The sequence below is a fragment of the Gymnoscopelus microlampas genome (genome assembly GCF_963454915.1).
Source record: "Gymnoscopelus microlampas genome assembly, chromosome: 14".
Classification (NCBI taxonomy): domain Eukaryota; kingdom Metazoa; phylum Chordata; class Actinopteri; order Myctophiformes; family Myctophidae; genus Gymnoscopelus; species Gymnoscopelus microlampas.
Genome location: NC_139951.1, coordinates 45,527,723 through 45,552,253, shown reverse-complemented (window position 1 = coordinate 45,552,253; position 24,531 = coordinate 45,527,723). Strand labels below are relative to the sequence as shown.

At 42.4% G+C, this 24,531-nt stretch overlaps 1 protein-coding gene across 1 annotated transcript in view; it reads right to left on the bottom strand.

Annotated features, from left to right (window-relative positions):
- LOC311060682 (cdc42 effector protein 4-like) overlaps positions 1 to 23,879 on the bottom strand; it is a 48,062-nt gene extending 24,183 nt beyond the window's left edge. Inside the window, exon 1 of the mRNA XM_084078961.1 lies at positions 23,608 to 23,879. The gene's annotated coding sequence lies outside the window, so the exon portion shown is untranslated. The remainder of the gene's footprint in view (positions 1 to 23,607) is intronic.
- Between the last annotated feature and the right edge of the window lie 652 nt (positions 23,880 to 24,531).

Below are 24,531 nucleotides of genomic sequence, written 5' to 3'. Positions count from 1 at the left end.
TTATCTCTCTCTCAGCTAGGGGGTCCTTGGCCTGAAAAGGTTGAAGACCAACCCTGTTCTTAGTAATCACATGCCATGCAACCCTAGTCTCTCTATGCTGCGCATGTCGTAAGATGGATAGAGTGAACATTTGGCAAAAACAGGAGAACAGACAGAGGAAATAGCCGATCTACAAGCTCACAACAACGTGTCACATCGTTGTGACACGTTGTTGTGAGCTTGTAGATCGGCTATTTTCGGCGAAGAGATTTGGTGGGACAAAGTGGTTAATAGGTCTAAGACTTGGGGCGCCGATGACCTTACCATACCACCACAAACAGGCTCTAATAATTAATGTGACAGTGACAAGTGAGTCTCGGGTTCGATTCCCTAGCCTTACAGCCTTTTCTGCGCGTCACTCCCTGTCTCCCTCTCTCCCTGTCACTCTTCACTGTACAAATAAAGGCAGAATAAAGGCAGAAAAGCCTAGAAAATATCTTACTTGTAGTAGTAAATGACAACGTGCTAACGTCGCTCAGCACCAGGTGAAACTTAGAAAAGGTCAGTGGTGGAAGAAGCACTCAGATATTTGACTTAAGTACCAATACCACAGTATAAAAATACCAAAATGTTTGAAAATAGCAGATCTACAAGCTCACAACGCGTCGCACCGCGACGCGTTGTGAGCTTGTAGATCGGCTATTTTCAAATAGCCTATAGGTACAAAATAGGGCTAAAGGGGTTAATGTATGTTGTATAATATAATAATTTATATCTACAAAGTAACTAGTAACTAAAGTTTTCAAATAATTGTAGTGGAGTAAAAGTACAATATTTGCCTCTGAGATGTAGTAGAAGTAAAAGTATTGGAAATTGAAAATACTCCAAGTAAAGCACAAATACCTACTTAGGTACAGTACATGAGTACATGTACTTAGTTACTTTCCACCACTGGAAAAGGTATAAGGTTAGTCTGTTGAAAACTGTAGTTAAACAAAATGACTGTCCTATCCCCCCCCCCCCCCCCCCTCCTCAGAGAAACAGTGAAAGGCAGACTCAGCAAGTTGCTCAGCCCTCCTTTGTGTCTCAGAGTGACGCTTGGCGGGAAAATAATCGCTGAATCACCAGAGAGATATGCAACGGCAGATAGATAGATACCGTCAGGGTTTTACGCTGTAGCCCTTTGTTCTAGGAGTGAAGACACTATCTCTCTCTCTCTCTCTCTCTACAGCTCAAGGCCGCTCCGACTCGACATGATCCAATCAAATGTGAACGCTGACTGACGTCATCATCATGCCAACACACAGGTGCTTTACAGAGCATCAATCAAAGGCATGCGGATAAAGGGAAACATGCCTTATGATTATCAGCCAGCCCGTGTGTCTTTAAGAATATGTCACCTGACCCCAGGGAGGGTCCATCATTACTCCGTACGTCAGGGAGTGGAGAGAGAAAGTCTTTATAGTCAATATGCGATAGATAAGAATGTCTAGCAAACAGGCAAGAAATTGTTTACCTTTAACCCATTAAGACCGGGAACGCATCTGTGTCATTTTTTGATTTATTTGGCTATTCAAAAATAGCAGATTTACAATTTTTGAAAAATCTTGAAATCTTTGAATATATATATACAGTATTTGTAAAGCAAACATTTGTAACTCAAATCTTTGCTTCTAGGCGGGTCTCTGGAACAAAGTGTTTTTAGATGGGAGTCCGCAGCCAAGCATATATCATTTTGGGGGGCCTTGAAATGAAACAGTTTGAGCACCAATGATATAACATCCATTTTTTCTAAAAAACTGTTGACTGTTGACATTTTGTACAATCGGAACCTCAGGCGTTAATGGGTTAACACAGGCAGTTACCGCAGCTACACACACACACACACACACACACACACACACACACACACACACACACACACACACACACACACACACACACACACACACACACACACACACACACACACAAGGATGTGGCGAAATCGACAGGAGGCCTTTCAATGTAACTGGAAGATAAGTGTGTGTGTGTGTGTGTGTGTGTGTGTGTGTGTGTGTGTGTGTGTGTGTGTGTGTGTGTGTGTATGTGTGCGGACTAGTGTGTTTGTGCACAGTGTCAACTGCTCAACAGCTCGTGGTCTTTTATCAGTACAGCCCCCCCCCCCTCTCTCCCCCCCCCGGCTCCACAACGGCCATGATGGCCTGAGGCACTGAGCCCCTTCCTTTCCTCCGCTGACAAGATGAGATAATAAAGCCCCGCGGAGCTGCTATAGCTTTAACAACACAAGTGCTAGTCAACAAAACACTCGCTGACTGACACAAAGCCCTGCTGTCTTTCTTTTCTGTTGAGCTTGGTCTCTGGTCTCACTGGCTTCCATGGACCGGTGATTATTACATTATATCACACACACACACCCCTCCTCCTCGGCTGGGCATCCAGGGTTTCCATGGACAATGGCTGTGGACAGTGATGGAAGAAGTACTCACAAGAGAGAAACATTGGGGGAAAAAAATAAATTCCCTCCCAAGATGATGTTATCTATTAAATCAATTAGTTCAGTTAGGGATATTTCACTTTCAAATAAAATACACATAAAAAAATATATATACATATGAAAATGAATGAAAAAAGTATTGGAAAAATATCGCCCCCTCACACATTAGAAGGACATTCTAATGCGGGACAGGGCCGTGATTTTTCCAATACTTTTACATTTTCTTTTTTTGTTTCTTTTTTTAATGTTTATTTTATTTGAAATATCCCTTTAACTGCTGCAGCCCTAAAGGGGAGTTTTTCCTTGCTGCCTGTTGCTATGTGCTTGCTCATGGGGGGTAATTGTTGGGTCTCTGTAATGTATAAATGAGAGAGAAGGGTCTTGACCTGCTCACTATGTAAAGTGTCACAACAAGAGATAACAGAAGTGTGTACAGGGCACAGACAGGCCTTTTAAAAACTGTGGCCACACCACACGTTCACACCATCTGACCGACATGCTGGGAATCACAGAGGACAACACAGGGCACACACACTGGAAGACGTGCGGCCGGCCGCTAGCCCGCTACCACCCCCGTAACAAGACCTGTTAACGTTATTACACCCTGGCTAAATTTACCAGCACCCACGGGGTGTCTGGTAACTGTGTGTGTGTGTGCGTGTGTGTGTGTGTGTGTGTGTGTGCGTGTGTGTGTGTGTGTGTGTGTGTGTGTGTGTGTGTGTGTGTGTGTCTGTGTTAGTTACTATACTTGTGAGGCCTAAATGTCCCCGTCAGTTAAGTACAGTGGTTCTCAAAGTAGATTCATTCCAGGGACTCATTATGGGTTCCTTTAGGTTTAGGGGGGTCTAAATTGAGCCTTACAATACAAGTATGTGTACAAAGGGAACCAAATGGACCCTAAACGGGTCCATTTGGTTCCCTTTGTATACTGCCAGAGTTAAGGGGAAGCCTTGAGATGTAAAAGTTTGAGAAACATTGGTATAGTAGTACGATCGTACTCGCCCTCACAAGAGAAATGGATGTTTTTATGGCTAAAAAAGTTAGGCTTTCATTTAGTAAAATATTCAGGTTGGGGTTATAGGGATTAGGATTAGAGGTCAGGTTTAGGGGTTGGTTGGTTCGGGGGGGGGGGTTGGAGTTATCCCTGATTTACTTAGCTTTGAGCGGCACAGAGTCACGCACTGAAGGTGCGTGACACAAGCGCACAAAGCATGAGCTTGTACATCTGCTTATTTGAGGCTTTAGGGTTTTTATGGTTAAAAATAGCATTCATAAAATCACCGTTGTAAAATGCTGATTTCCTTGGAAGTATAGTAACACAAATTGTGAGTGGTTGTGTGTGTGTGTGTGTGTGTGTGTGTGTGTGTGTGTGTGTGTGTGTGTGTGTGTGTGTGTGTGTGTGTGTGTGTGTGTGTGTGTGTGTGTGTGTGTGTGTGTGTGTGTGTGTGTGTGTGTGTGTGTGTGAGTGAGTGGTTGCATGCATATTATCCGTCCTGCAATGACTTCTAAGGAATGTCCAATAGAGCGGAGGAGGATCGGTTACCTCTCAGCTCAGGAGAGAGACAGCCTCACCCAGGCTGGCCCGAACCTACCCGGCGGCACGGGACGTCCCGGCACAGGACAGGACAGGGGAGACATAAGGCGGCATGGTGGGATGGCGTAATTGGATACAACATGGCACATCAAAGGGGTTGCGTGGCTTTGTTCCAGTCAGGCCAATCAGCAGCATGTGGCATGCTATAAGGCTATGTAAGATAGATGGCATTCCCATTCACCAATCAACCAGTGGATTAACCTATCTATCTATCCAAACCGGGAACGCATCTCTGTCCTTTTAGATTTCTTTGGCTATTCAAAAATAGAAGATATACAAGCTCATAGCGCGGCACCGAGTGCCGCGCTATGAGCTTGTAGATCTTCTATTTTTGAATAGCCAAATAAATCTTGCGTTCCCGGTCATGTACCCATCATTTATACACAATATATAACATTTTTACCCATCATTTCCCTCTATACCAGCAGTCATCATCAGTCAGTGCAGTAGTGTGGTGGTGTACCTGCAGAACACATTGTCCTCTCTCTGTATTTTGGTGTTTTCACTGTTTGTTTTGGTAGACACAAAAACAACGTCTACCAAAACAAACTGTGAAAACACCAAAACACAGCGAGAGGGCAGTTTATTTCTGCACCACCACACTGCCAGTGTCGCCAGATTCTGTGAGAGAAACAAGCACCCAGGCCTTGATAAACCAACCCAAAACAAGCGACTAAGGGGGTCACATTAGCACTTTAAACCTATACATCAGCTATTTGAAAACAGCAGATCTACAAGCTCACAACGTGTCGCAATGCGGGGCGTTGTGAGCTCAAAATAATCTTTGTTCAAGACCTGGTCTGTGTCAGCAGCAACACACAGTCTCACAACAAGACCTAACAGTAATCATAGGACGTTCACGAGATCAACAGAGACAAACTGGAGTCACGTAGGGAGACCATTTGTCTACCATGTCGTACTAGTAGTGGGGAGGGCCAGGGGTTGTGTCTATCTTGGTAATACATCAAAGCTCTTTGATTAAAGTCTTTTCCGGAGGAGTGTGGGCTGACAACACTGTACACTACAGGCTCAAAGCAAATGAGATTCAAATGAGCTCCAACTGATATTTCACCTAAACACACGGAAGTGCAGATGATGACATATGACTACATTAGAATCACATCTTCTAATCAAGGCAGTGGTGGGCAGTAACAAAGTACATCTACTTGAGTATTGTTGTAATGAAGTAAATGTTCTGCAGTTCTGCACTTTACTTGAGTATTTGTATTTTCTTCTTATGACTTTCATATTTTTTTTCATATGACTTTTCACATATTTCACACGTATTGTACTTTTGACTCCACTACATTTCTACCAAGGGTGAAAAAAAAGATGAATTAACTACTTAAAGGGCAAGACCACTTTGGTAGAGGTTTGGGTCCTTGCCATGATATTGATTAGAAATTGATAATTCAAAATATGCTCCTCATTGACTTACATTGTACGGTGAAACAGCTCTCAAAGTCACTCTTTTAGCCCATAAACGAACACAAATAAAGATGATTCAGACAATATAGAGCGTCACAAAACACAGTACTGTTTGTTTTTTTAAATAAAAATGTTAACATCCTGTTGATTTTACTATTTTTACTAGGAAGAAAACCCGGATCTGGGTCCACATCTTCAAATAGTAAAATCAACAGGAAGTTGCCATTTTCTATTTGAAAAATAAACAGTACTGGGTTTGGTGTTCTATATTGTCTGAATCAGCTTTGTTTGTGTTTGTTTATGTGCTAAAAGAGTGACTTTTAGAGCTGTTTCACCATAATAATAATAATAATAATAATAATAATAATACATCAGACTTATATAGCGCTTTTCTAGTACCCAAAGTCGCTTACAATACAATATAAGTATAAGTACAAATCTGACAGAGCATACTTTCACTTGTACAGTTGCAGTTTGACTAATATTTGACCAGGAGTAATCTACACTTTGACTCAAGCACTGGGGTTTGTCCACAACTGCGTCAGAAGAATCCCATCTCATTGATGCATAATATAATATGAAACCTGTGGATCCGGAGCCTCTAAAGAGTTCTAAAAGCTATAAATGATAAACATGAGGCCAGTGTGTGAGCACTTATATACTGGAGCCAAAGAGCTGCTGAATCACTGCCTTGATTTGACACAGGAAAGTCCCTCTTTTAGAAGTTCAGTACTACCATCATTCATCTTTCTGGAGTGTTTGTACTTTAGATATCTCTCTAACTGTGTGTGTGTGTGTGTGTGTGTGTGTGTGTGTGTGTGTGTGTGTGTGTGTGTGTGTGTGTGTGTGTGTGTGTGTGTGTGTGTACGTGTGTGTACTTGTGTGTGTACGTGTGCGTTGCAATGTGGGGAATTTTATTTGGCATCCAAGCAGAGAATTTAGATTTCCTGGAAATGTCGAGCTGGTTTGGATTTACGAAGACGAGATTCTCATAAGATGAGCAGCAGCACGCAAGACAGTCCTAAACCTGCTGTTTACGAGCGTGTGTGTGTGTGTGTGTGTGTGTGTGTGTGTGTGTGTGTGTGTGTGTGTGTGTGTGTGTGTGTGTGTGTGTGTGTGTGTGTGTGTGTGTGTGTGTGTGTGTGTGTGTGTGTGTGTGTAGACACATGACGTGGAACAGGGCAATAATACCAAAGTCCATCAACTGCTCTCGTCTTCACATTGCTCATAACATTCTATTGGACTCTGAGACTGAACAAATGCAACCGAAAAGGAACCAAAGTAACTAATACCCAACGATTTGACTGTGTTACTACTGCCCCGTGTCGCAGTCAGATGGGCGTGTATGGGTTCAAAGGTCATCAGGAAGATCTGGCCCACTTCCCAGACACCACACAAACACACACACACACACGACACACACACTCACAGAGTCGACTCCCAGCGGGCTGAAGACAAAGCCAGCCGGAACGGAAGGTCCGACAGAATCTCACACACAGATCACGACTGTGGGGAATTAACAGCAACAAGAAACAATGAATGAATGAATGAATGCACTGGAAAAACAACAGAAGCACAAGAAGTCCTTCTGACACACCCTAAAGATACCGGCATACATACACATAGCCTATACACTGTGAAATAGACCCCTAACTGATGCATTTGTATACTCTCCTGAGCAGTGGTGTAAAGTAACTAAGTACATTTACTCACTGCACTTAGGTACAATTTTGAGGTATTTACTATTTTTTTTACTTTACTGGAGTATTTCCAATTTTCAATACTTTTACTTCTACTCCACTATATCTCAGAGGCAAATATTGTACTTTTTACTCCACTACAATTATTTGAAAACTTTATAAAAACATACATTAACCACTTTAGCCCTATTTTATACCTAGGCTATTTGAAAATAGCCGATCGACAAGCTCACAACGCGTCGCATCGCGACGCGTTGTGAGCTTGTAGAATGGCTATTTTCAAACATTAGCTCTTTTTACTTTTGGTACTTTAAGTACATTTTGATGCCAATACCTTAGTACTTCTACTCAGGTAACATTTTGAATTCCGGACTTTCACTTGCAACAGAGTACTTCTACGTCGCAGTATCGATACTTTTTACTTAAGTAAAACATATGAGTACTTTCTCCACCACTGTCTCCTGAGTCACATTATCCTCAGGACACATGACGATACAGTGTACGTGCATTATGCACACAAAATGGACATAGACCTGGCCTATATGGCAGGTATAGAAGGACAACGCCCTCCACTTAATACAAGGAGACAAAGGGATTCGAGATATTTATCTATCAAAGTATTGTTATAGGTCGTTCGTGGACCACCTCCTCCGGCCCCCCTGGGCCTGGGATTAGACTATGTCCTAAAAAAGGTTGGCGAGCAGGAAGTCCATGAATGAACGCTTCCTTTGTGTTCACATGGCTCCCAGTAAATAGATACCGGAGGAGGAACAGAGAAACCCAGATATGGATCTTTCATTAGGGATGCACCAATTAACCCATTAAGACCGGGAACGCATCTGTGTCACTTTAGATTTCTTTGGCTATTCAAAAAATAGCAGATATACAAGCTCATAGCGCGGCACCGAGTGCCGCGCTATGAGCTTGTAGATCTGCTATTTTTGAAAAATCGTGAAAAATGATTTTTTCATATTTTTTTTCCGCAAAAAACTGTTAGGATTTAGATTTTTTTTTAGAAGCGGCCTCAGGTCTTAAAGGGTTAATACTAGTACATGGTGATCTGACCGTACTGGCCTGGCTTGTTGTGTTACTGCCACCAAATGAGATGAGATGACATTCATTGATCTGTTTATCTGTTGTTTCATCAACCATACATGGGCAACTGGCGGCCCGGGGGGGCCACATGCGGCCCCCCAACTTCACTTAATGCGGCCCGCAAGTTAATATCGGAAAACTTATACATTATTGATTTCAGCTGTTACAATTCCAAACATGTAGCTTAATGACTAGTATTAAAATTCTATTGTCCTTTTTATGTCCAATGTGTTTGTATTTAATTAAGTTCATGAAGTTAACATAAGTATAACTAAATGCATTTGAAATTAAATGAAAATGCAACTTTTCAGGATTCCAATTAAAACATGGCAAAAATAGCAGATCTACAAGCTCAAAACGTGTCGCTCTGCGGCGCGTTTTGAGCTTGTAGATCTGCTATTTTTGTTACTTTTGTGTGACATAGAATGGCAATTTAGAGTTGTCTGGCTGACAGTATATGTAATGTGGGCCCTCTGGAGTGAGTGTGGAAATATAGTGGCCCTCTCCACCGCTGATCTAATCTATATGATTGGATTTGTGCTCATTAAAATAAAGGCTAGTTGAAGGGCTGAACGATTCAGTTATTCTATTCCATCCTGCCACAAAAAGGAATGAATGAATAACAACACAAACTAAACAAACAAGCAAAACACATATGGCATCATCAGCTATTGGCCAAATTATCATTTTAAGAATCAGTATTGGCACAGACTATCCTAATCGGTGCATCCCCGTCTTTCATAGCATCAGGTTAACCCCCCAACCCCCCACCAAATCCACCTAAACATTAACCAGATTCCCAGTTTGAATTATGCCCTCGAAACAGGCACAGTCAGAGGGTGGCATCATCTTATAAGCCCCCACCCCCGTGCCCCCCTCCCCACCACGTTCCCCCTTTTGTTGTCAGCGTCTGCGGTCCAGAGAGGGACCACCTGTTTTTGCTGTGTGTCCATACATACGGAGCCAGAGAACAATGAGCGGCCAGCCGCTACACTGTGAACACAGCAAAGCCTGCATGACGGGCCTGACCCGACCCAGCTGCACATTGTTTTCCATACCGGCACGTGACTGCTTGGGTTCGCTCCATGCCTGCTGCTGCCGCCGCCCGCCGCCGCTACACCACGCATGTTGCACAACCCACTGAGTGGTGGAGGAAGACAGTACACTGATTTAGTTGTTATTTAACCCTTTAAGACCGGGAAGGCATTTGTGTCATTTTTAGATTTATTTGGCCATTCAAAAAAATTTGGTTAATTATTATTTTTTTCTTTTGAAAAATCTTGAAGATTTGTTTTAAAGCGGACATTTTTAACTCCGATCTGTGCTTCTGGGGGTCCCTGCATGGAACAACATGTTTTGAGATGGTAATGCATATCATTTTGGGGGTCCTTGACATTGGAAAAGTACATACGTTTTTTTTTCAACCAAAAAAAAAAAATCACGATTTTTCAAAAATAGCAGATCTACAAGCTCATAGCGCGGCACTCGGTGCCGCGCTATGAGCTTGTATATCTGCTATTTTTGAATTGCCAAAGAAATCTTAAAATGACACAGATGCGTTCCCGGATTAAATGGGTTAAGTAAAAGCAGTGATACCACAAAACAAACACTCTGTTTACGTAGTAGAAGTCCTGTATTCAGATACCAGGGTTGTGGCTCTTTCGGGAGGGGTAACATACACTGTTTTTGTATGCTTTTGTCTTGACCTTTTGAATTGGAAAATACCAATAAAAAAACCTTGAACAAAAACAAAGTCCTGTACAAAAGTACAAAAGTATTGGCATCAAAATTATACTTGCAGCAAAAACGGCCAATCTACAAGCTCTCAAGCTTGTAAATCGGCCGAGAACAAAATAGGGCTTAAGTAGTTAATGAATGTTTGGTATTGACTAAATCTAAAGTAACTAAAGCTGTCAAATAATTGCAGTGGAGTTAAAAGTACAATATTTGCCTCTGACACATAATGGAGTAGAAGTATACACACTGAGTAAATATCGTCTCCGTCAGGTGGAAACCTCAGATGTCAAAAAATGATCAGATTCTAATTCAAAAGTAGCAGATCTACAAGCTCAAAACGCATCGCTTCATGCCGTGTTTCGAGCTTGCAGATGTGCTATTTTTTATGCTTTTGTTTGACACTGAAGTATAATCAAGTAGGGTGTTAATTTACAAACAAACACAAAAAGTTTAAATATTGGAGAGAAGAGGTTTTTGGCCGAACAACGTGTGAGACTGCTGCCATACCGTTGTCGGGGGCAACGGTATGGTAGCAGACCAGGGCCGAGGTTTGTTGTAGGAGGAGGGGAGGCGGGTTTAATGCAATCATACTTAGTTAATGCTTAACCGTGTTTTCCACAGAAGCCTGAATCATTCAGTAATAATGTCACACGGGGGGGATGGGAAGGGAACCTACTGAACTTGGCCGTTGGATTTTAATAAAAAAAAGGAGTCTGCAACCATGAGGACTAGAAGGTCTGCTGTCTCCTGTATTAAATCACTTTCACTAAAGGCTTTAGGCCAGATAAAACAGCCCATAAATCTGATGGGATTATTACCACGGCAGGTATATGTGAGCATAACAACATCATTCAGTCTTCTATAGAATGATACGTAAAAAGGGGCGATTTATACCTTAAGTTAGTGTCGCACACTGAAAATAGCAGATCTACATCAGTATATATACGTTACTAAAAGCAAAATGGAGTAATCACAAAATAAGCCAAAGGCTCCTTGACATTGTGGTCCAAATAAACATTCAACAATAGTAAATACAACATATATCAAAGATATCAATTCTTGTTGACAACCCCCTGGAAATAACAGATCTACAAGCTCATAACATGTTGCATCCTGACACGCTGTGAGCTTACGTGTAGATCTGCTGTTTCCAGTGTCTGGCAAGGTGCCAAACTGCCAAACCAAGTATGCATCAAGGGCAAGGTCTTTTCGGAGGAAGCACTTTCTCAACACAACATTGCTTGAGTCAGACAGTCTGACTCATTAATTATCAGTTAGTAAGTAAAAGTAAAAAGAATTGGCATCAAAATATACTTGAAGCGCCAAAGTAAAAGTACTCAAATTGTGTCAAATGTTTTCAAGAACAAATTGAGTTTTTCAAATTAAAAAATAGCAAAAACAAAAAAAAGCAGATCTACTGTACAATCTCAAAACACCTGGAAAAAAAAACAGATGTACAAGCTCAAAACGCTTGGAAATAACAGGTCTACAATCTCACAACGTGTCGCATCGCGACACGTGTCGCATCGCGACACGTTGTGGGCCTTGTAGATCTGTTATTTCCACTGTATGCCATGGCACGGCACGAAACCAAGTATGAAATCAAGGGCACGTTTTTTTTCTTCCTGAGGAAGCACTTTCTCAACACAGACAGACAGTCTGACTCAGTAATGATCAGTTAGCTGAACAGATAATACTGTCAGGCAGGGAGGGCACAGCTCTCTAATGCCTTACCCAGAGTGTTGAAACAACAGCAGAACAGTGACACACCAAAACATGTTGGTGTGTCCACCTTACAACAAAAGCATTCCAGACAGAGTAGACAGTGACAGTGGTTTGGCTGGGTGGGGGGGGGAGGGGGTTAGGTGTGTCACTGTCATTTACAGCTGCTTGGCTATAATTGGGGGGCAGGTGTGTCACTGTCAGTGACAGCCGACAAGAGGTGGGAACGCGCTTCACTGGTGAATTTCAGTGTTGCCATGTCTGCTTATTATTATAAGCGACTTTGGCCTTATTTTTCAGTGAAGTTGCTTGTAAATATTGGTAGTTGTGGATTGCAGTTTTTTTGGGGGGCTTGTTTCTAAAGTGTAGTTGCTTATTTGGGCTTACTTTCTAATGTTGTTTGAATCGGTGGTTTGGTTTCTGACATTTGGGGACGTCTTTGACATTTTCATGTCAAAGACGTCCCCAAATTAATATGTTATGTGGGCCTGAAAACAAAGGGAATCTACCGGTGCACCTCAGCCTAAAACGGCCAGTCCGGGTGAGTCACAGGGACAGGGACAACAGATACAGAGGAGATCAACGCTGGAGCAACACGGACAGTTTTAAGCCTTTTATTATTTAGGTGCAAGTATACAAAGTCACTTTGTATACTTGCACCTAAATAATAAAAAGGCTTAAAACTGTCCCTGCTGCTCCAGCGTTGATCTCTTCCGTAATATGTAGGCCTAATTGCCTGCTGCCCTAGATCTGAAAGTGTTGATTTGTGTGTTGAAATTTTATCAAAAACGTTCCATTTTTTTCATAAATGTATACTTTTTTTAATAGCAGATCTACAAGCTCGCAACACGTTGTGAGCTTGTAGATCTGCTATTTTCAAATAGCCGTGTGTGAGTGTGTTCATGTGCATGGCCTAGTCGTTTCTTTTGGGCTTTCTTTTCATAGACCTGGTTGCTTATTTCTCTCGCAAAATCTGGCAACACTGTTTGTTGGCTAGGAGGCAGGTGTGTCACTGTCAGTGTCATCTGAGATCTGACAGAGGGTGGGGACGCGGTTCACTAGTGAATTCATGTCCAACAACAGAAACCAAAGCGAAGGTGATGTTCTGAACCTTCCGGAATGCAACCATTCCGCTGTCTTTTAGGTGTCTTCAGCTTGTGTGTGTGTTGTTCTCATGATAATGATGAGGTGTTAAGTTAGTTATCTCAACCGGTTTCACAGCTTTAAAACAACACCAACAACATGCGACCATAAACAAGGGAGCGTCGCTTCTTACGCCACAAAAAGCTAATTACGAGCTGCCATTGTTCTTATTCAGAACACTGTCCAAATAGAAAGGGAGTCTACTGCCTAAACGTAGTCAAGCTAGGTGTGTCACAGGAGCCACAGAGAAGTGGTTCTCAAAAATACGGATTTTCAACCATTTTAATTTCAAGGACCCCCAGTTTGACATGCATTAGACTACGGATGGACCCCCATTTAATGACATTTCTATCTCTGGGACCCCAATTTATATTGTAAAATCAATGTTAATTGAACTCTGAGAGTGTACAAATGGAACCAAATGGACCCTAACGGGTCCATTTGGTTCCATTTGTACGCTCTCTGAGTTACAGACCCATAAGGGTCCATTTGGTTCCTAACTATCTATCATTTAGCTGGGGACCCCCTGGAACTCCCTCAAGGACCCCATGGACATTGAGGATATGCTTTTACAAAAACATAAACATTGTTTTTCCTCATGCTTTTTGTAAAAGCATGAGGATATGCTTTTAAAAAAACATTCCAGTGTATACCCAGCCAGCAACTCATAATACAACCTCATTTTGAACAAGTACCTTGGTCATACAGTACATACATTCATAGACCATTAGAATATATAAAGTTAAAGAAAATTGAAGTTTATCTATAATAGAGCCTGCCTGCTTGCTCGGGGGATAAATTCAATATTGACCATCAGGTCAAACTTTGTGTCAGATCCTGTGTCTAGAAGAGCAGGGAGACAAAATACAACCACCCCAATTGTATAAGTTATATTGTATCAACATACTCTACCATACACATTGGACAACATTTCTCTACATTCAAAACACTCATCTTGAAGTCCACATTTCTTTCATCATGAGCCATGTTCCTCAGGCAGAACATATATGTTATTTAGCGGTGTGTGGTTGAACCACACAGGAAGATGTTTCTTGTTGAACCGGTTATTTACTCCTCAGTGGTCACAACATACTGTAAGCAAAATGGAGAGGCCTGAAAGTGTTACAGCGGTGGTTCCCAAACACTGGGCCGGAACCCATTTGTGGGCCTTGGACCCATTATTATGGGCCGCAAGTAAATATATATATATATATAAAAAACGTACATCTAGAGAATTTCATGAATACATAAAAAGTATAATGAAAATCTACAAGCTCACAGCACGTTGCGTTGTGTGCTTGTTGTAGATTGGCTATTTTCACGACTTTTGGTCCCGGGGAGAGACATCAAATCTCTCTTTCGGGTCTCGAGACAAAAAAAAAGGTTTGTGAACCACTGTGTTACGTGGTCAGGCTGCAGGCACATGCAACAGGAAAGGAGATACGCTGTGGGGCCTACAGCCATGACAAACTGCGGTCCAAGGGACTGAGGCCAGAGCCATAACAGACTGCTGTCTGAGGCATGGTTCCGGGCATGTGGTGTCCATATAAGAGGTTCCACTAAGGTTTCACTTTGCCGGGTAATAGAGTTACAGCCTTTACTGACGACTGTATCTGGAACACTGACAAGCAGTGATGCCAGGTCTGCTTATTTATAAGCGACTTTGGGATTGTTTTTCTGTAAAGTTGCATGTAAATATTGGTAGTTGCTCGTTTCTAAACTTTGCTTATTTTGGCTTGCTTCCAAATGTGTTTGTTAAAACCATGGTTTTTGTACATTTTCCATGTCAGGGACCCCCGAATTAATGTGTATTCGTCCACAGACCCCCATCTGAAATTATAATTTGTGCCAGGGACCTCCAGATCTGTGATGTTAAAATATTTCAAAGATATTCCACGTTTTCACTTTTTTCCCCAAGATTTTCTTGAAAATAGCAGATATACAAGCTCACAACGTGTTGCATCGCGACGCGTCGTGAGCTTGTAGATCTGCTATTTTTCAAATAGCCGACGTATATGGGTTTGCAGTTCTCATGTGGCCTAATAGTAGCTTATTTTTGGGCGTGTTTTTATAGACCTGGTTGCTTATTTCTCTCGCAAAACCTGGCAACACTGCTGGGCAAGAGTTTCCAGGGGGGTTTACGTACGGTCAGCAACAACAAACTCAGCAGACTACAGCCGGTTCAAATGTGTAGCTTCTCTTCTTGTGAAGAAATCTTCAACTGTTCCAACACTTGAACTCTTGTCGGCACGTCTCAAAATTCATTTATTTTCTGTGAAGTCTGGTTACGTTTTGCTTTTCACGCAGAGGGACGGTTCAAAGAGAGGAACGCACACAAGCCTTATCCGCAGGGCCATTCATCTTCAGTTCAAAGGCGTAAAAAAGGCAAGCAGAGCTAGCGGCAGGCTTCCCCCCCCCCCTTTCAAGAAGGGAAGACGAAGGAGGGGAGGCTCCTGTATTCTTTGTCTGAGACAAAACATCTCTCTCCCAGGAGAGTTCACAGTGATCCCTTCACGCTGTCCAAAACCAACAGCTGAGAAAGTGAAACATCCATCAAGCTCACATCGTCTAGAGACAGTGTTTCTGTTTCTCAAACTTTTTCATGTCAAGGACCCCCCACAATTGAAACATAATAGCCCGCGGACCCTCATCTGAGAAGATATACCGGGGACCCCACATATAACATATATATTTTTTTACGGCTATAGCAGTGATTTTCATCCATTTTTATTCCATGGACCACCAGTTTGATATGCATTAAGAAAGTGTTTCTCAAACTTTTTCATGTCAAGGACCCCCCAAATTGTATACATATTAGCCCACAGACCCCCATCTGAAAAGATATACCCCCCATACAAGACGATTTTTACAGCTATAGCAGTGATTTTCATCCATTTTAATTCCAAGGACCCCCAGTTTGATTTGCCATTCAGACCCCCCATTCAATACCATTTCGATCTCTGCGACCCCAATCTCTACACTGTAGAATCATCAGAGTTCATTTAACTCTGAGAGTGTACAAAATGGAACCAAATGGACCCGTTAGGGTCCATTTGGTTCCATTTGTGCACTCTCGGAGTTACAGACCCATAGGGGTCCAATTGGTTACTATACTTCCAAACAATCAATCAATTTGGCTGGGGGGGACCCCCCCTCAAGGACCCCTGGGGGTCCCCAGACCCCACTTTGAGAACCACAGACTCTAACATCAACCTCTTTAGTTCACTGATAACCTGAAGATTCTCTTCTATCTATAAATACATATCTCGTGGTTTGAAGACGTGTTGGTTGAGCTTAGCGTTAGGTTCAAAAGGTCTGCCTTTTTTGAACTGTGAACCGTGTGAGATCAATGTGTATCTTTAACTGAGAACGAGTCACGACAACATGCTGTGATGAGCTATGATGAGCAATTACAAACATATGTACAACTAGGCCACATCTCAAAATAATTCAGTTATGAAAGGTGGTTTAAGTGGTTCAGTGGTTTAGCAATGATGACGACACCTCTGACCAAGAAGGCCCTGGGTTTGTTTTAGCCACTTTAAACCACAAACTAATTCTTAAATTGTTTTGAAAATAGCCAGTCACCGGGGAAGCTGGTTCCAGGGTTGCCATGTCCGCTTATTATAAGCGACTTTGGGCTTGTATTTTAAGTGTAGCTTGCTTATTTGTGCTTTATTCCTAATGTTGTTGAACCCATTTAGACCTGAGGCCGATTCTAAAAACGCCTTCTAAATCCTGACCTACGTTTTCTGAAAAACTTCAAATATGTATTAAAAAATTACAAAAATGTATGTTGCTATATACAGTAGCAACCGGAACCCCAAAAGGGGTTCCCGTCCTGAAAGGTATAGTTACAAATAGAGGTTTCCCGCCCAAAATGGGTTAAAACAGTGGTTATCAAACATTTTCATGTCAAGGATCCCCAAATGAATATGTAATTGTCCGCGTATCCCCTTCTGAAAACATTTTGTGCCAGGGACGATGCATATGGGTTTAAAGTGCTCATGCAGCCTAGTCGCTCCTATTGGGCTTGTTTGCATAGACCTGGTTGCTTATTTCTCTCGCTAAAATGTGGAAAAACTGGCTGGTTCCAGGGCACCAGCGAATGGCTGCCCACTCACTGCTCCTCAAGTTAAAAGCCGAGGATATGTGCAAACATTTACCTCATGTAAATGATAATGATATTAACAACAACAACAACAACAACACAAATAATAATAATGATGTGTGTACATGTCATAAGCTGGGTTTCATTTTGACTGCCATTCTACTTTATCAGATCGAACAGTGTTTTGAATGAATGACAGAATGTGACTTCAAGTCATCTGTTATTAATATTTGTGTTGTTTGTCGCAGGTCTTTTAACGTTGTCATTTAACGCAGGCGGGCGGAGATTACCCAGCAGCACCTTTGAGGGAGTTACTCTTACGCATTATTTCAGCTATAGTTAAGTTCAGACAAGACCTCCTCTATAATGGAAGGATTGAATTCCTGTAAATATAATCTGCCATGTAACTGTCGCCCTTCAATATCTATTACCCTTCAATATCTATTACCCTTTGTGCAGGCGGTCCATAATAATAATAATAAGTTAGCCGTCTCCCTCGGGCCAGGCGACTAAATGCCAAGAGTTTCTGCTATCGTTCCATCACATCAGTCAGTGCCCTATGGAGCCATGGGATAAAGGTGGGTGGACTGTGCCAAGTCCACAAAACTATTTACATTCTAGGCATTTCCTGCAGCCTGGGAAGCAAGAAGGGCATATGAGACTTATAGAGACACATTCTGCTTGCTGCAGATTATTATTTATGACCCTTTTACCCTTGAGAACAACTCTGATTCACTCTCACTTTCACTCTCTCACTCTCACACATGCAGACACATCTGACTGATATATCTGCCATAGTGCCATTAATTGACTTTTTTGACGACATCGGTATCTGCAATTATGCAGCCGATGTGTCCAATCATTATAGCAGATCTACAAGCTCACAATTTGATATCCATTCATTTCATTATTAAGTAAACGTAATATAATTTAAAGCCAGGATATACACATAAAAGTGTAATTAAACACTTATTTCCATTCCAATGTGGTCCTGTAACACACAATGTGATCTTGTAGATCTGCCATTTTTATCTTAAGGGGCTTCAATGGTTATTTATGTTTATGTTTATGTATGTGTTTGCATATGAGTTAAATGTTCTCAAATAGAAACGTTACTCAGCTCTAAGTTATCACTGGTCTAAGACTCTCCAAAATCGGGATCGGCCTAAGTTAGAACCCCAAAATCTGGCATCGTCGGGGGTCTAAACACACACACACACACACACACACACACACACACACACTTGAAGCTTTTTACTCATTCATGATGCACAACGATGAGGTGACTATGACTACCACACACACACAGCTTTACAAAACAAAACAATAATTACAACAACCCCAAAAAAGTGTTGATACACCATCAATTCACCAGAGATGCCTTTTAGTCATCCACTACAATTATTCACTGCTCACCAAACCGCCTGGAGTCAGCGCTTTTTATGAGAACCAGGCCACCTCCCCCACTCTCCTCTCCTCCCTCCCTCTCTCTCCTCCCTCGCTCCAACAGGGATTCTAGGGGAATGACCTCAGAGCATTCAGAGCCGGGCTGGAAGCCACTGCCAGCACTGTCCTCACTATGCTGAGTGGAGAGAGAGATGATGATCCTCCTCTAAAAGCAGTGGTTTTCAATATCAAGTTTTTTCATATCAAGTTCCATTATTTATTCGGCATTTGAGCCACAGAACCACCATTTGATGAGATTTAGACTCTCAGACCGGACCCAAAACGTTGAATATTATTGTGTTATCGTTGGATACAATTCCATGCTGTATTTATTGATGTTGGTACCATCATGAGATAACAGGCAAGTACACAGCAATTGGACCCGAGACTACCTCTCAAGGCGGTCCCGGGTACGGTACGGTGATCCGTTCCGGGGGAACGGTACGCAACGTTCACACTATCACAACATCTGCCAAGTAGTCTGAATCTAACCTCAGACTACAACACACTGCAACAGACTGGCAGTCTGTTGGCAAAAGTTGGCATTTAGTTCAGCACAAGCAGGACTCGGCCGATGTGCACATTGTTGTGCTAATGCCTTTCAAATAGCAAGATTAAGTCTGTTATCGGCTCTAATCTAAATATCGAGCCCTACTCTATCGCAAGTTCGCAACCCCCAACCAACAGCTTGACGGAGTGGGTGGGGGGTTGTGCTCCCTCGACAACAGTCTGGAAGACACAATAGTTCTCCTTGATGGAGGGATAAACATCTGAGGAGCTCTGCTAGGGAGGGGGGGGGGGGGGCAGGACAATAACTAAAGAGCTGCCGCATGGCAGGGCTGTGAGTGAGCCGGAACTCATCATCACTAGTGTTGCCAGATTTTGTGAGGGGAATAAACAACCAGGTCTATTGAAAACAAGCCCAAAAGAAGCGACTAGGCCAAATGGTTACTTGTAAATAGCCGATCTACAAGCTCACAATGCGCATTGAGCTTGTAGATCTGCTATTTTCAACAACTAAAAAAAGGGGGTCCTTGGCACCAAATACATATTAATCTGGGGGTCCTTGACATGAACATGTTTGAGAACCACCCGGTTTAAACGATATTAGGAAGCAAGCCTACTACACTTTAGAAACAAGCCCAAAAAAACTGCAACCACCAATATTAACAAGCAACTTTACAGGAAAACAAGCCCAAAAGTCGCTTATAATAAGCGGACATGGCAACACTGACCGCAACGCATCACCCGTCATTGGTGGAGGGGTGGAGAAAAGCACAGTTTTTTTTTGCATGGTTTAGGCTTGCTAGATGCAAGACTTTAATTCCACTCAGAATTTAATGTAACTACTTGAACCCTGGCATCCCTATTCTGTGTCTGTGTGTGTGGGGGGGGGGGTCATTCACCGATCAACCGATCTACAAGCTCACAACACATTCACAACACAAGAAGAAACACAACACAAGAAACCCTGACAAAGGGACCTAGGCTTCACGCGTGTGTGATGATGTTGTGTGAACGGTGAACGCGCTCCCTCTACCACCATGGGACCATCTGCTAGGCGTGCTAATGGCCAGGCTGAATCTGACCTAATAGCATTAAATCTCCCTGGCCACTGTCTGGTCTGGTCTGTGTGCGCTGCAGTGTCACCTTCCTCCTGTGCTCCTACTAGGGCCAAATGCTTAACTTTAAAGCACACCACACCTATGGCCTAGCATTGCCTCGCACGGCCCAGCACCCAAAATATCTCCTGTTAACATAGCACAGTAGTAGGCTAGTGGCCCCTCTCAAATCCACAGGTATGCAGTCTATGCATAGCAGACTCCGGTCATATTTGACACCCCTTTGTAATGTAAGTACATAGATGGAGGTCATTGCTTCTTGCCTAATGTAGACAAGTGGCCAACTGTCCTCCTGTATACAAATGCAAATCACCTGCGCAGGAGTACTCCAGGTATCATTAAGAACCAAATGGACATTACAGGTCTGTAAACTCAGAGTGTAAAAATGGAAGTAAAAGGCTGTTAATAAAACTGTTTATTAACAACAAATGTAAACAAATTACAGCAAAACCAGTGCAAATCACAGCAAATCCAGCGCTTGCAGCAGCATTACACATTACAGGCTTACGTTTGGCCTAGCTCAGACCACCCTGGAGTGGATGGTGTCAAAATCGTCACCCTTTTTCGGACCCCTTTGGCCCCCACTGAGCCCACTTTGGCCCAGGTCCTTGTATATGGAAAGGACGGCACAAGTAGGCGGTGTGGTGTGGGGACTGTCGAAAAGAGCCATATAAGACTGCACAGGACCCCACTCATACACACACACTATATCACACTCTCTATATGTGTGTGTTTCACAGAGCTTTAGGCGTGCTACAGGACCCCCGTGGTGTCAGAGGGCAAAGAGTCAGTTAGCTGCCTGCAGGGACCAAAAACAAAAGCTCAGCTCGTTTGTCAAGACGTCCACTCGCTGTTGTCCTGGCTAACGGTTTTTACAAGGAGGGAGAGGGGCTGTTGTTTACACAACGTAATGAACAATAAACTCAGGCCCTCCTGCCGGGTTTATTGACACCGTAGTTAAAATCAGCGCTCACTTAAGTGTGATTTATGAAACGCTAATAGGTAGGCCTATTAACAGCCAAGGCACTAGGCTACAGTAAAACACTCCAGTTGAGAGAGAGAGAGAAAGACTCTACTTCAATTTTATTGTCAAATCACAGGGTTACTGTGAAAAAAAGTGGGTGAAATTCTTTGTCTACAAGCTCCCATCATTTGCTGTCTACAAGAAAAGGGGGGAAAAGAATAGATATAGAAAGAAAACAAAGGAGGTAGAGAAAGAGAAAGGAAAATAACAAAGTAGGTTTGTAGTAAGAGCACTTAATCATGGTGGTTACTAACTCCCCTTACGGTTTGTTTAGCTTTCCAGGAGAAACAGACTTAGTGACCGTATGTGTGGCTTTGGTATTGTTATGTAACTCAGTCACAGTTTAGAAAGCCGACACTTTTAAAGCCAGCCCCCCCCCCCCCCCCCCCCCCATCTGTCCTACCCTGATTAAACCATTCATGCTGTCACAGAGAGAGACACAGAGAGAGAGAAAGAGAGAAAGAGGGAGGGAGAGCAGCCTAAAAGCATCAACCAACCTGGAACCCCATCTGGAAATATATTAGTCAAATAGACTACTTTATAGGCCAATTCACAGCTCACAACTGCATGATGACTAAGTTTAAAACTCATGCAACCAGTTGGCCATTCCTTCCTTCCTATTTGTTTCAAAGGCCCCCATATAACTCAGAGAGTGTACAAATGGGGTGGCTCCATTTGTACACTCTTTGAGTTCCAGAACTGCAAAGGGGTCCTTTTGGAAGTTGGAACCCCTCTCAAGGACCCACACTTTGAGAACTACAGCAGTAGACTAAATAGCTACGTTCTCCAGTTGAAAGGGAAGGAGAATCTACTGTATCTGTGTAAATAACAGTCTGAATAAACATGCTGACTGTTCCACGCAGATCGCCAACAACAACCTTTGAGATGTTGTTGCCCATGATATCTAGCCACAGTGTAGCCACACATTCAGCTACACTGACTGAGCACACTCACTCATTGCTACAAAACCAATAACAAAGAACCAGTGGCATTTTCCATACTTTAGGAATAATTCCACATTTCTCCACTACATTTCAGAGGATTATTGTACTTTGGACTCCAAATACAATTATTTGGAAAGTTGAGTTACTGCTTACTTATGACTTATTATTACTTATACTACTTAGTTACAGATTTAGATTATTATTGTTACAAAACATACGGCTGTTCAAAAATAAGCCAATCTGCAAGCTCAGGAAGCATGATATATTGCCAACGGGTTGTGAGCTTGTAGATCTTCTATTTTCGAAAAAAAAGTTTTGAGAGAGAAATTGACCATTCATAATGAATGAGCACTTTGACTTTGGTACATGTTGTGAATACAAGACTTTTACTCAAGTAGTAAAACTTTGAATACGGGATTTTTACTTAAGATTTTAAAATCTGAGCACTTCTTCTACCACAGTGAAGAACCAGCTACTACATACATACAGTACTTAAGACAGTCTGCCAGAGCTTGGAAGCAGCCAGCCCAGCCAGAAGGTCACCCAAGTGGAAGCACATTGATCATGACCCGGCCTCAACCCAGTGGGGTCCAACCCGGGGGAACGGGAACCCCCAAGGGAGGTTCCAGAGGGGCTTACAGCCAGGGGGGCCCCAGCTAAATGAGGAGACGTTGAATTGAACTCAATACATAATTAGAATTAGACAATAATTAGACCTATTTGATCCCACAGGGGAAATCCAGCTTTCAGCTCCACAGGAATCGAACCTGCTTCCCAAGCAGGCTCTCTGTCTACCCCCAATCAGCTACCAATACTAAACAACTTATCCTAGGCTATTCCATGAAGGGTGTTTCTGAATCACCACAGAGGTATATTTCTCATTAAACAACTGAATTGAATGAAATTCAAAGCATCACATCAAACAATATCCATCATATGTGATATTTATTTCATGACAGGGGTCATAATAGCCTTTGATCATGACTGTCATAGATGTATTTTAACTAGTCTGATTTTCACTTCATAGATATACTAAAAAGTAAAAGTCAGACTAGATACAATTCTATGATAGTCTTGATCCAAGGCTATATAGGGTCATATAACCATTTGAAATGGGGGTCCTACCACGGACCACCACTTAAATAAAAGTTTGCAAACCTCTACCCTACACTCAGCAAAACCAAAAACTTCAATCTAACTCTTCTCTGAGAGGGTACAAATTGGAACCAAATGGACCCGCCAAATGGACCCTCTCAGAGTGTCTTATGTCTGAGATTATAAGCACTATAAATCATCCATAATAAATAACACCAGAGAGATGATTTGACATTCAAATGAGATGCAGATCAGAATGTCTTTACTTCCTCCCTATTGTTTAACATTATCTCCATACAGGAGCAACTAGTCCTAAATAAATCCTACCTGAAAGTTTCCTTATAAACCAAACCAACAAATAAAGGCAATAACTCCGTTTATTATTGTCGTCTTCAAGAAGAAAAAGAGCGTTAATACACATTAAGAACGTGTCGTTTCGTTAGTTGAGGATATTAAGTAATAAACGTTACCTTAGCGGACGGACGGGAGGCGGGAGGTGAATGAATATTATTCCTTGTTTGTTGGTGATTAAGTTTCAGGATAAAAAAATAATAATCCTCTGAAAAACGGGGGTTTTCCTTTAAACGAAGCGGGATAAAAACAAACTGAGTGTTTCTCAGAGTGTAGTGAAGCTTTATGAGTGTCAATTCACTCATAAAGATGCTTATATTTCCCACAGAAACGAGATATTATTAATATTAAACACAACTCGAGCTCTGTGTCTGAGAGCTCTGTGCTGTTCAGCGTCAACTTTGATACTGAGCGGCGACGCGCGCGACGCGCGTAACCAAGTATCAACCAACTGCTGTTCCCGCGAGAGCACCTCCCCCTCCCGTTCCGTTTTTTTTAAAGGGACAGTGTACCATTTCTGAGGTTTTCCCAAGTCATGGTCAGCAGGGCACATCATTGACAGGCAGAACCTCAGCTGTTCTAGACAGTATAAACCTGTGGTTTTCAAACCTTTTCATGTCAAGGACCCCCAAAATGATGCCAGGGAGGGATTTCTTTTTTTGTATATAGCAGATCTACAAGCTCATAGCGTGGCACTCGGTGCCGCGCTATGAGCTTGTATAGCTGCTATTTTTGAATAGCCAAAGTATGAAATATGGAAAAAGGGATTAAAATGATTGTGACGCTTTATTAACTAATTTTGCTGTGGACCCCCATGGTATCCACCCCAAGGACTCCTGGGGGTCCCCGGACCCCACTTTGAGAACCAATGCTATAAACCAGTGGTTCTCAACCTTTTCAGGCCACGACCCCCCCAAAATAATCATATTTGAACTGGGGACCCGCTAAAATATAATCATATTTGAACTGGGGACCGCCTAAAATAATCATATTTGTACTGGGGACCCCCCACCATGACAAGGGCTTGGAATTGTTGGAGTTGA